At 50.0% G+C, this 10,011-nt stretch overlaps 1 pseudogene; it reads left to right on the forward strand.

The window, feature by feature from the left end:
• The window catches only part of LOC112632876, a 29,617-nt pseudogene extending 25,456 nt beyond the window's left edge, over positions 1 to 4,161 (forward strand).
• The last annotated feature ends 5,850 nt before the right edge of the window (positions 4,162 to 10,011 follow it).

The following is a 10,011-nucleotide window of genomic DNA, read 5'->3' on the forward strand; positions in this document are numbered from 1 at the left end:
GCCAGGATGGTCTCGATCTCCTGGCCTCATGACCCCTGCCCCCCCGCCTCGGCCTCCCACAGTTCTGGGATTACAGACGTGAGCCACCATGCCTGGCTATACTACTTTGAATAGGTCTTAATAGGTTTTAATTAATTATTTTTAAATTAATTTCAAAAATCTTCTATAACATGGATGAAACTTGAAGATATTATACTTAGTGAAATAGGCCAGACATAAATGGACAAATGTCATTTGAATCCACTTTTATGAGGTACCTAGAATTGGCAAATTCACATAGACAAAAAGTAGATTTGAGTTAACAGGGCGAGGGGGAAGGAAGAATGGGGGACTGTAGTTAATGGGTTTAGAGTTTCTGTTTGGGAAGATGAAAGAGTTTTGGAGATGGATGGTGGTGAAGGTTGCCCAACAGTGTGAATGTACTTAGTGCCATGGAGCTGTACATTTAAAAATAATTAAAGTGGAAATATTGATGCTATGTATGTTTGACCACAATTATAAAAATGGAGCCTGGTGTGGTGGCTCACACCTGTAATCCCATCACTTTGGGAGGCCGAGGAGGGCAGACCACCTGAGGTTGGAAGTTCGAAACCAGCCTGGCCAATGTGGAGAAACACCATCTCTACTGAAAATACAAAAAATTAGCCGGGCATGGTGGTGCATGCCTGTAATCCCAGCTACTCAGGAGGCTGAGGCATTAGAATTGCTTGTACCCAGGAACTCAGGAGGCGGAGGTTGTAGTGAGCCGAGATTGTACCACTGCACTCCAGGCTGGGCAACAGAGTGAGACTCAGTCAGAAAAAAAAAAAAAGGCTGCAGACGGTGGCTCACGCCTGTAATCCCAGCAGTTTGGGAGGCTGAGGCAGGGAGATCATGAGGTCAGGAGTTCAAGACCAGCCTAATACGGTGAAACCCCACCTCTACTAAAAATACAAAAATTGGCCGGGTGCGGTGGCTCAAGCCTGTAATCCCAGCACTTTGGGAGGCTGAGACAAGTGGATCACGAGGTCAGGAGATTGAGACCATCCTCGCTAACATGGTGAAATCCCGTTTCTACTAAAAATACAAAAGATTAGCTGGGCCTGGTGGCATTCGCCTGTAGTCCCAGCTACTCAGGAGGCTGAGACGGGAGAATTGCCTAGAACCTGGGAGGCAGAGTTGCAGTGAGCCAAGATCATGGGCGACAGCGAGATTCTGTCTCAAAGAAAAAAAAGAGTGCTGTCTAGATGCAGTAGCTAAGTACGCAGAAGCCATTTCAGTGTGGGAGGTGAGGTGACTGAGTCTAGGGACTCCAGGACTGAGGGGTTGAGACCACCCATGGTCATTGTGATGAGATGAAGATGGAAAATGAGCTGGGCTGGGGGAAGGTGGTCATCTCCTCTGGATATCATTAGTTTGAGAGTCCGGTGGGGTAGCCCACCGGGCATGGTCAGCAGGCAGTGGAGGAGCTGAGAGGGTTTGGAGCTGGGATAGACTCCAGCCTCACCATGTGGGCAATAGTGGGGGCCACAGAGTGTGAAGATGGCCAAGAAAGGGGTCTGAATGGGGATCTTGGAGAGTCAGCAGCCAGGCACGGCCATGGAGAAACAGATGTCAGGGGAAGAGGAAAGGGGAGTCAGACCCCAAGGGGAAAAGAGTCACTGGAAAGAGGGGCCAGCCCCGTGTCACATCCAGCAGAGACACCAGGTACAGCAGAAGGACCTTGGACATGACCGTGAGGAGTGCCTTGTTGGCCATGACCTGGGAGAGATGGGGGTGAGAGCATGGGGGACCACACCATGTCCCCAGCACACAAAACAGTGCCTGGTAGACAGGATGGATTTATGGATGGACTGACAGGTAGATGGATGGATGAATGGACAGATGGTAGGTGGATGCAAAGATAGATGAATAGATGGACAGATGGATGGACAGATGGAATGAATGATCAGAAAAGGCTTCATGAACAAAGTGAGACTGAGCTGCATCTCCATGGATAGATATAAAAGCAGAGGACTCTCCTCTTGGGTCAAGAATGACCCAGTGTCCTGGTCCAGGGAGGAAGTCAGCCTGGCTTGACTGGGGACACTTGTGACGGATTTCAGAGGCCCTTAAAATGGGACCAAGTGAGGTTGGGCAGGTCCGAGCCAGCTCAGGACTCCTGCCTCAGACAGGGAACACCCACAGAGACCCTACTGGGATACTGGCCACCCCCCTACCCTGTGCCTAGGTCAGAGCCTACACACTGCAGCCCTGTGCCCCTCACACCCAGCAGGTTCCTGCTCCAGCACGGCTCCTGGACTGGCCCCAGGTGCTGGCCAGGGGGTTTCTATCCAAGTATAATTCACTGAAGCATTTGTTTGGCAATGAGACCCAGCTCACTATTTTAGGTAAGTGGCTCTCACAACTTTCCCCAGCCTGTCCCACCCTCTCCTGTCTGGAAAAATCTCTTTTCTTTCTCTGGGGCTTCTTCTCCTCTGCCCTCCAAGCCTTAAGCATGGAACCCTTCCTTTCTCCATGGGGTCTGGGGGAAGTGGGCTGGTCTCAGGGTAACTGGCAGGAAGGGCCCCCACAGTGGGAGCAGCCACTTTCAGCTTCCAACAGCGGGACACAGCCTGGTCCTGGGGTCTGGGCTGGGATTGGGCAGGGTCAGGGCTCCTCCCCTTTCCCAGGGCAGATGTCTCAGTGAAGGACAGAGGCCAGTTCTGATGAGGGGCCCTGTAGTGGCCTTAGAGACAGTCCCCGGGACCCCAGGATCTAGGCTGAGGGCTGGATGCCCATCCAGACTGGGAGGGCCACATGGGGGCTGGGGACACAGGGGTCACCCCAAGGGGAGACCATTGGAAGGCACAGGGAGGACTCTGGGTCTAGGCTGCAGCTCTATGGCTTGTGCTGGGTCATGAGGACACTGAGGGACAGATGAAACTGGGTGAGGTTGGAGAGGGTCTCCTGGGGCACAGATGTGTCTGTCCCTGGAGCCCCGTCACCTCTGAGGCCTGGTGTCTCTCTGTTCACGGGTCGACCTCCCGCCTTCATTTGAGGAATGGCCCGTTAGACTCAGGAGGTGACTAGCGGGGAGTAAACGGGGGTGCAGATAACTCCACGGCCACCAGGTGAATCAGAGGCTGCTGGGGTGGGCATGGGGGCTGTGTTCCCCCGAAATCTGGGGAGGAAGCTCCAAGAACCCAGCTGATGTGAAGGGTCCTGTGGTTGGGCTGGTGGAGACAGGGGCGATGGCGGAGCCCCAGGGTTTGTCTGGGTGGAGCCCCTGCTTCACCAGGAGAACTGAGTGGGCCAGGCTGGGGTACAGCCTGGTGTCCCAGGGGATGGGAAGCTCCAGGCCATGCCAGGTTTGGGCCTCCCCACACCCTGCCAGGACAGATTTGTGTGCTGTGGGAGAGACGCTTAGACTCCAAACTCAGACTCCAGAAACCAGGAAGGAGGGAGCACAGCCTGCCCTGGGTACGCACGGGGAAACCGAGGCTGCAGAGGAAATGACTGGGCCAGGACGCCTGGGAAAGGTGACTTGGGAAGGCCCCTAGGAAAGGTGCAGGGCTGTCTGCTCTCCAGAGGGCTCCAGTGGAAAGGAGGGAAAGAAGAGGGAGGGAGAGGCCCTGGGTGGACCAGACAACCACACCATGAACCCTCCCAGAGACTTTAGACAGAGAGAGGCGCTCCACAACACCCCACTCTCCCTCTGCCGTCTCTCACCCCCTCCTCTGTCCACACAGGTCAGCCCAAGGTCACCCCCTCGGTCACTCTGTTCCCGCCATCCTCTGAGGAGCTCCAAGCCAACAAGGCCACGCTGGTGTGTCTCATGAGTGACTTCTATCCGGGAATCTTGACGGTGACCTGGAAGGCAGATGGTACCCCCATCACCCAGGGTGTGGAGATGACCACGCCCTCCAAACAGAGAACAACAAGTACGCGGCCAGCAGCTACCTGAGTCTGACGCCCGAGCAGTGGAGGTCCCACAACAGCTACAGCTGCCAGATCATGCATGAAGGGAGCATCGTGGAGAAGACAGTGGCCCCTGCAGAATGTTCGTAGGTTCCCAACCCTCACCCCACCCACAGGGGCCTGGAGCTGCAGGATCCCAGGGTAGGGATCTCTCTGCATTCCAAGCCATCCAGCCCTTCTCCCTGTACCGAGTAAACCCTCAATAAATATCCTCTTTGTCAATCAGAAATCCTGTTCCCTCTCTTCATTTCTTATCTCTCATATGATTTGATGCTTCTCCTGGGCTCTCAGTGTGGCGTTGGGGGAATCCTGGCACCAGTGGGAAAGTAACCTGGAGGAGAGGATCACAGCCTCCCAGGCGTGTCCCCTGGGGAAATAGGCCAGGATAGGAGGAGTCGGCTCACTGAACACCGGTCCCTCCATTCTCTCCCACCTCCCCTTCCTCCTTGCAGCTCACCCCCCATCTCACTGCCTGCTTTCTGGAGGGAGCTATTTGTGGCTGATCCTCCAGATACACCCCCTGTCCCTGTCCTGGTCTGGACCTTCTACCCACCCATGGCCTGTCTTTCCTCAGCCTGGAAATCCTACTCTGGGCCTGGAGTCTCTCTGCTTCTGGCCCTGTCCCCTGGAATGCCCTCCTCCTTCTTTGCCCAACTCTCCACCCCCAAGGGCTGGATTGTCTAGGACACTCCAACACCATCAAATTCATGAGCTCTTAAATTTTGGGTCCACCTTGATTTTTCACCTGACAGCAGGTTCAGAGGTGTGAGAAAAATAGGAGGAAGCCAGGAAGGAAACACACATGAAAGGCCTGCAAGCGGCTCAAGACACTTGAAAAAGATAGGCTCTGAGCTCCCCAGGAACCACTGCAAGAAGGGTAATAAGTGCTCCATTATTTCTTTTTTTAGATGGAGTCTCGCTCTGTCACCCAGGCTGGAGTGCAATGGCACCATCTTAGCTCACCATAACCTCTACCTCCCGGGTTCAACCAATTCTTCTGCCTCAGCCTCCTGAGTAGCTGGGATTACAGGTACATGCCACAACGCCCAGCTAATTTTTGTATTTTTATTAGAGACAGGGTTTCACCATGTTGTTCAGGCTGGTGTGCTCCATCATTTCTAAGAGATTAAACAAGTCTTTTCTCAAGGGAGTTTGATATTTTCAATGCTGAGGCCAGGCATCTCTTCATAATTAAAAGTGGGGATATGTTTTACCGAAGGCCTCACTATTGATGGGATTTGGGCTCTGACATGTGCAAAGGTGACTTCCTGGCAGCCCTAGGACATGGAGATTTTCTCAGATGCTTGGCACAGAAAGTCACTGGCCATCTTTGGAGGAAGCATCATTTTTGGGAAACACTTCTCCATTGGATCCTGAGCCTCAGGTGGAAAACCAGGTCCTGTGTTGGGAATTTCTCTGGGAGGCTCCCTGGGTCTGGGGCTCCAGCTGCTCTCTGAGAAGAAGGTGTGAGGGGAGAGAACATGGCCCAGCCACACCCAGCCCCTCCTGCATGGTTCCTGCTGAGCGGGGTGTTAGAGGGGTGGGGGCCCCAGCAGTGGTCAGGCCTGTGTTTCTGCGGGTGGGGCCAGGGAGGGACCCTCGGGGCATCCTAGGGAGTCTCTCCCATGGCTCCTGTTTGACTTTGCTGTGGCTGCTGCTGTCACAAATGACCCCTAATTTAGAGGCTTTAACATCACACATTGATTCCCTGGTCTGGAGTCAGACATCCAAAATGAATCCCAGAGTGCTAAAATCAGGGTGCCAGCCGGGCCAGGCTCCTTCTGAGGGCTCTGTGGAGAATCCATTTCCAGGATTTTTCCAGCTTCTAGAGGATGCCCTGGACTCCTGGCCCCTTCCTCCAACTTCAAAGCCAGAGCTCAGCATCTTCAAATCTATCTCCCACCTCTCTCTCTCTCCCTCCCTCCCTCCCTCCCTCCTGCCTCCTTCTTTCCCTTATAAGGACCCCACCTTGGACCCACTCAGATAATCCAGGATCATCTTCCACCTCAGGCTCCTTCACATCCTCACATTTGTAAAGTCCCTGTGGCCACACAACACAGCACATGGACAGGTCCCAGGACTGGGACACAGCCATCCCTGGGCCCTAATTCAGCCACCCACAGCTCCTTTCCCTCCTTCCTCTCTCCTCCGGGTATGAAAAGGGAATGCAGAGAGGTTGGTCAATGAATACACACCTACAGTTAGATGCAAGGAATGTGTTCTAATGTTGGATAGCAGAGGAGGGTGACTATGGTTAGCAATAATGTATATTTCAAAATAGCTACAAGAGAGAACTTGAAATACACTCAACACATAGAAATGATAAATACTCAAGGCCATACCCCAAATATTCTGACTTGATGATGACATGTTGGATGCACAGAACCAAACAGCACATGCGCCTCATAGAAATGTCCAATATTATGTATCAGTATAATATTTTCTATGAATAAGAAAGGCAAAAAAATAAGTTAAGCATAAACTAGCTATTTGACCTAGCAGTTCCAGCCCTAGGAATTTATCTAGAAGAAATGAAAGCATGCGTTCAAAAAGATGTATACATAAATGTTCTCAGCAGCCTCATTCACTACAGGCAACAACTGGAAACAACCCAAGTGTCCGTCAGCTAGAGAATGGATAGACCCATGTGGTCTCTGCATACAGTGGAGTGCTGCTCAGTTATACAAAGAAAAGGAACTATGGATACAGGCCACAGGAGGATGACTTCAAAACATTACAGTAAGAAAAGAAGTAAAACTCCATGAGGGAAGTTGGTGAGTATGGACATGTTTTTGAACTGGCAGAATTTTACTGTGTTCATTGGGGTATTAGGTATTGAGTCCCTGTTGATCAGGTACTGTGGTAGGTACGGCATTTAGAGAAATAAGAAGCAGACACCAGCTCCATTGTGATGAGACTCACCCGATCAGCCATTTCTGATGAACACTCAGGTACCCTGACTCTCACTGCTCACATTTGCAGGCTTTACTTAATGCCACGTAAACCTCCCTATTCCCCAAATCTTCTTTCTTTTCTATTTTGTTTTTTAGACAGAGTCTTGCTCTGTCACCCAGGCTGGTGTGCAGTGGCACCATCTCAGCTTACTGCAACGTCCATCTCCTGGGTTCAAGCAATTCTCCTGCCTCGGCCTCCCGAATAGCTGGGATTACAGGTGTCCACCACCACGCCCAGCTAATTTTTGTATTTTTAGTAGAGACAGGGTTTCACCATGTTGGCCAGGCTCGTCTCGAACTCCTCCTGACCTCAGGTGATCCGCGTGAGTAGGCCTCCCAAACTGTTGGGATTACAGGTGTGAGCCACTGCACCTGGCCACCAAGTCTCATTTCTTTCCAACTCCCCTCGTTAGACACAGCTTTTTAAAGCAATCCTTGCCATACCCATGGCTTCAATTGTTTTTTTTATATGCTCTGATGACAATAAAATTTAAATGTCATTTTTATATAACAACTTTATTTTACATGACACCTCATTTGCTACAATCATAAATTCAAAGTTGCTCTAAGAAGGTAATAACTAAAAAGTTGTCGTATTTTAGTATGTAAATTTTAGGAAATTTCCGTGATGGTTTGACTTTGTGTGTGTATTTTTAAAACATGAGTTGTGATGTCACAGAATGGACTTAGCATACAGAGGTTTCTAACTTTCTACCAGAGAGCTCCCTTACAATGCAATACTTAAGAGTCCAAAACTATCTTTTCTTTTCTTTTTTTTTTTTTCTTTTTGAGACGGAGTCTCGCTCTGTCACTCAGGCTAGAGTGCAATGGCACAATCTTGGCTTACTGCAAACTCCGCCACCTGGGTCCAAGTGATTCTCCTGCCTCAGTCTCCCAAGTAGCTGGTACTACAGGCACCCGTCATCGCGCCCGGCTAATTTTTTTAACTTTAGTAGGGATGGAATTTCACCATATTGGCCAGGCTGGTCTCAAACTCCTGACCTCATAATCCGCCCAGCTCGGCCTCCCAAAGTGCTGGGATTACAGGCATGAGTCATTGCGTCCAGCTGAAAACTATCTTATTCCCCATACCTATTCCTCTTCCTACATTCTCTGTGTAGGAGAAAGTCACTGCTGTTTACCCAGTCTTTCATACTACAACCTCAGCAGCCTGTTTTTCCTTTTACTTCCCCTGTTCTTCCACATCTAATCATCTAGCGCTTCCTGTTCTCTCTCCCAAATGATCAAAAGACTTTTCCATCCACTTCAGTCATTTCCACTGCCTTTAGCCTTACCTGTTCTTCCAGATGAACATAATGTCTCTCTCTCTCTCTTTTTTTTTGAGACATAATCTCTCTCTGTCGCCCAGGCTGGAGTTCAATGGTGTGATCTTGGCTCACTGCAACCTCTAACTCCCGGGTTCAAACAATTCTCCTGCCTCAGGCTCTGGAGTAGATGGGACTACAGACACCCGCCACCACGCCAGGTTAATTTTTATATTTTTAGTAGAGATGGGGGTTCACCATATTAGCCAGGCTGGTCTTGAACTCCTGACCGCAAATGATCCACCCACCTCAGCCTCCCAACATAATGTCTCTTAATTGGTCCCATTGCTTCCGTCAGTCCTCTATTGTGCAGAGAGACCTCACTGCAAAACACGTCTGATAGGGACTCCTCACCTCTGTGTGGTTCAGTGAGTCTCATGTTTCCAGAACAAAATTTAAACTCTACTTAAACTTTAGTGCTGGACAGTGAATGAGCCTTTGTATTCCAGGTTCATCCACTGTCCAGCAGTGTAGCCTCAGACAACTGAATTCTAAGCCTTTGTTTGCTTATCTGCCTAAACTCACTGAGCAGTCATGGAACCTTGGGGAAGTTACTTGACTTTTCCAAAATGTGTACAATGGGACTGTTTCTGAGGGTTAAATGAGTATGCCACAGTTGGAACAGTCAGGTACATAATACTTGCCAGATATTGACTGTTCATCTTTATCCTATGAGGCCAATGGTACCCCACTGTGGGGTTCTCAATTTTATATAAGAAAATAAAACTTTATGATTTGTTAGTGAAAGAAATATCTGAGGCCAGAGGTGGTGGCTCATGCCTATAATCCCAGCACTTTGGGAGGCCAAGGCAGGCCCGTCATTTGAGGTCAGGAGATCAAGACTAGCCTGACCAACATGATGAAACCCTCATCTCTACTGAAAATACAAAAATTAGCCAGATGTGATGGCGTGCACCTGTAGTCCCAGCTACTCGGGAGGCTGGTGCTGGAGAATCGCTTGAACCTGGGAGGTGGAGGTTGCAATGAGCCGAGATCATGCCACTGCACTCTAGCCTGGTGGACAGAGCAACACTCCGTCTCAAAAAATAAATAAGTAAATAAAAGAAATATCTGAGTACCCCTGTCATGGAAAGAAGAAACAGGAAGAAAAGGGAGTTGGTAAGTCGTAGCATTATAGAGCTGGGAAGGATGTGTTCCGTCCCTATTTTATAGACCAGGAGGGGAAAGTGTGATGTCTCCCAGGCTTTCATTCAGGATACACAGCCATGACTCTCTATTGAGAGTGGGACCTGGGCCCTGGGGCTAACTATGGTCAAGTTGCAGACAAGAACTAACACTTGTAAGACAGGAGAGAAGTATTTAGTTAGAAAAGCAGTCAAAAATTTGTGTATAACTGCATTTGGTGAACAAATGAAAGCTGTCAGGCTTAGAAAAACAGAAATGCTGGTGGAACTGACTTTAGTAACCGGGGTTTTCTTTATTTTGTTTTTTTGTTTTGTTTTGTTTTGTTTTTCAGACAGTTTCACCTTTGTCACCCAGGCTGGAGTGCAATGGTGCGATCTTGGCTCACTGTACAACCTCCACCTCCTGGATTCAAGCAATTCTCCTGCCTCAGCCTCCTGAGTAGCTGGGATTACAGGTGCCCGCCACCACACTGAGCTAATGTTTTGTATTTTTAGTAGAGATGGGGCTTCACCATGTTGGCCAAGCTGGTCTCAAATTCCTGACCTCGGGTGATCCACCCCCCTCAGCCTCCCAAAGTGCTAGGATTACAGGCATGAGCCACCGCTTCCGGCTGTACCAGGGTTTTCTGTTGAGTTTCTCACCAAGGG

Source organism: Theropithecus gelada, chromosome 10, assembly GCF_003255815.1.
Source record: "Theropithecus gelada isolate Dixy chromosome 10, Tgel_1.0, whole genome shotgun sequence".
Taxonomy (NCBI): Eukaryota; Metazoa; Chordata; class Mammalia; order Primates; family Cercopithecidae; genus Theropithecus; species Theropithecus gelada.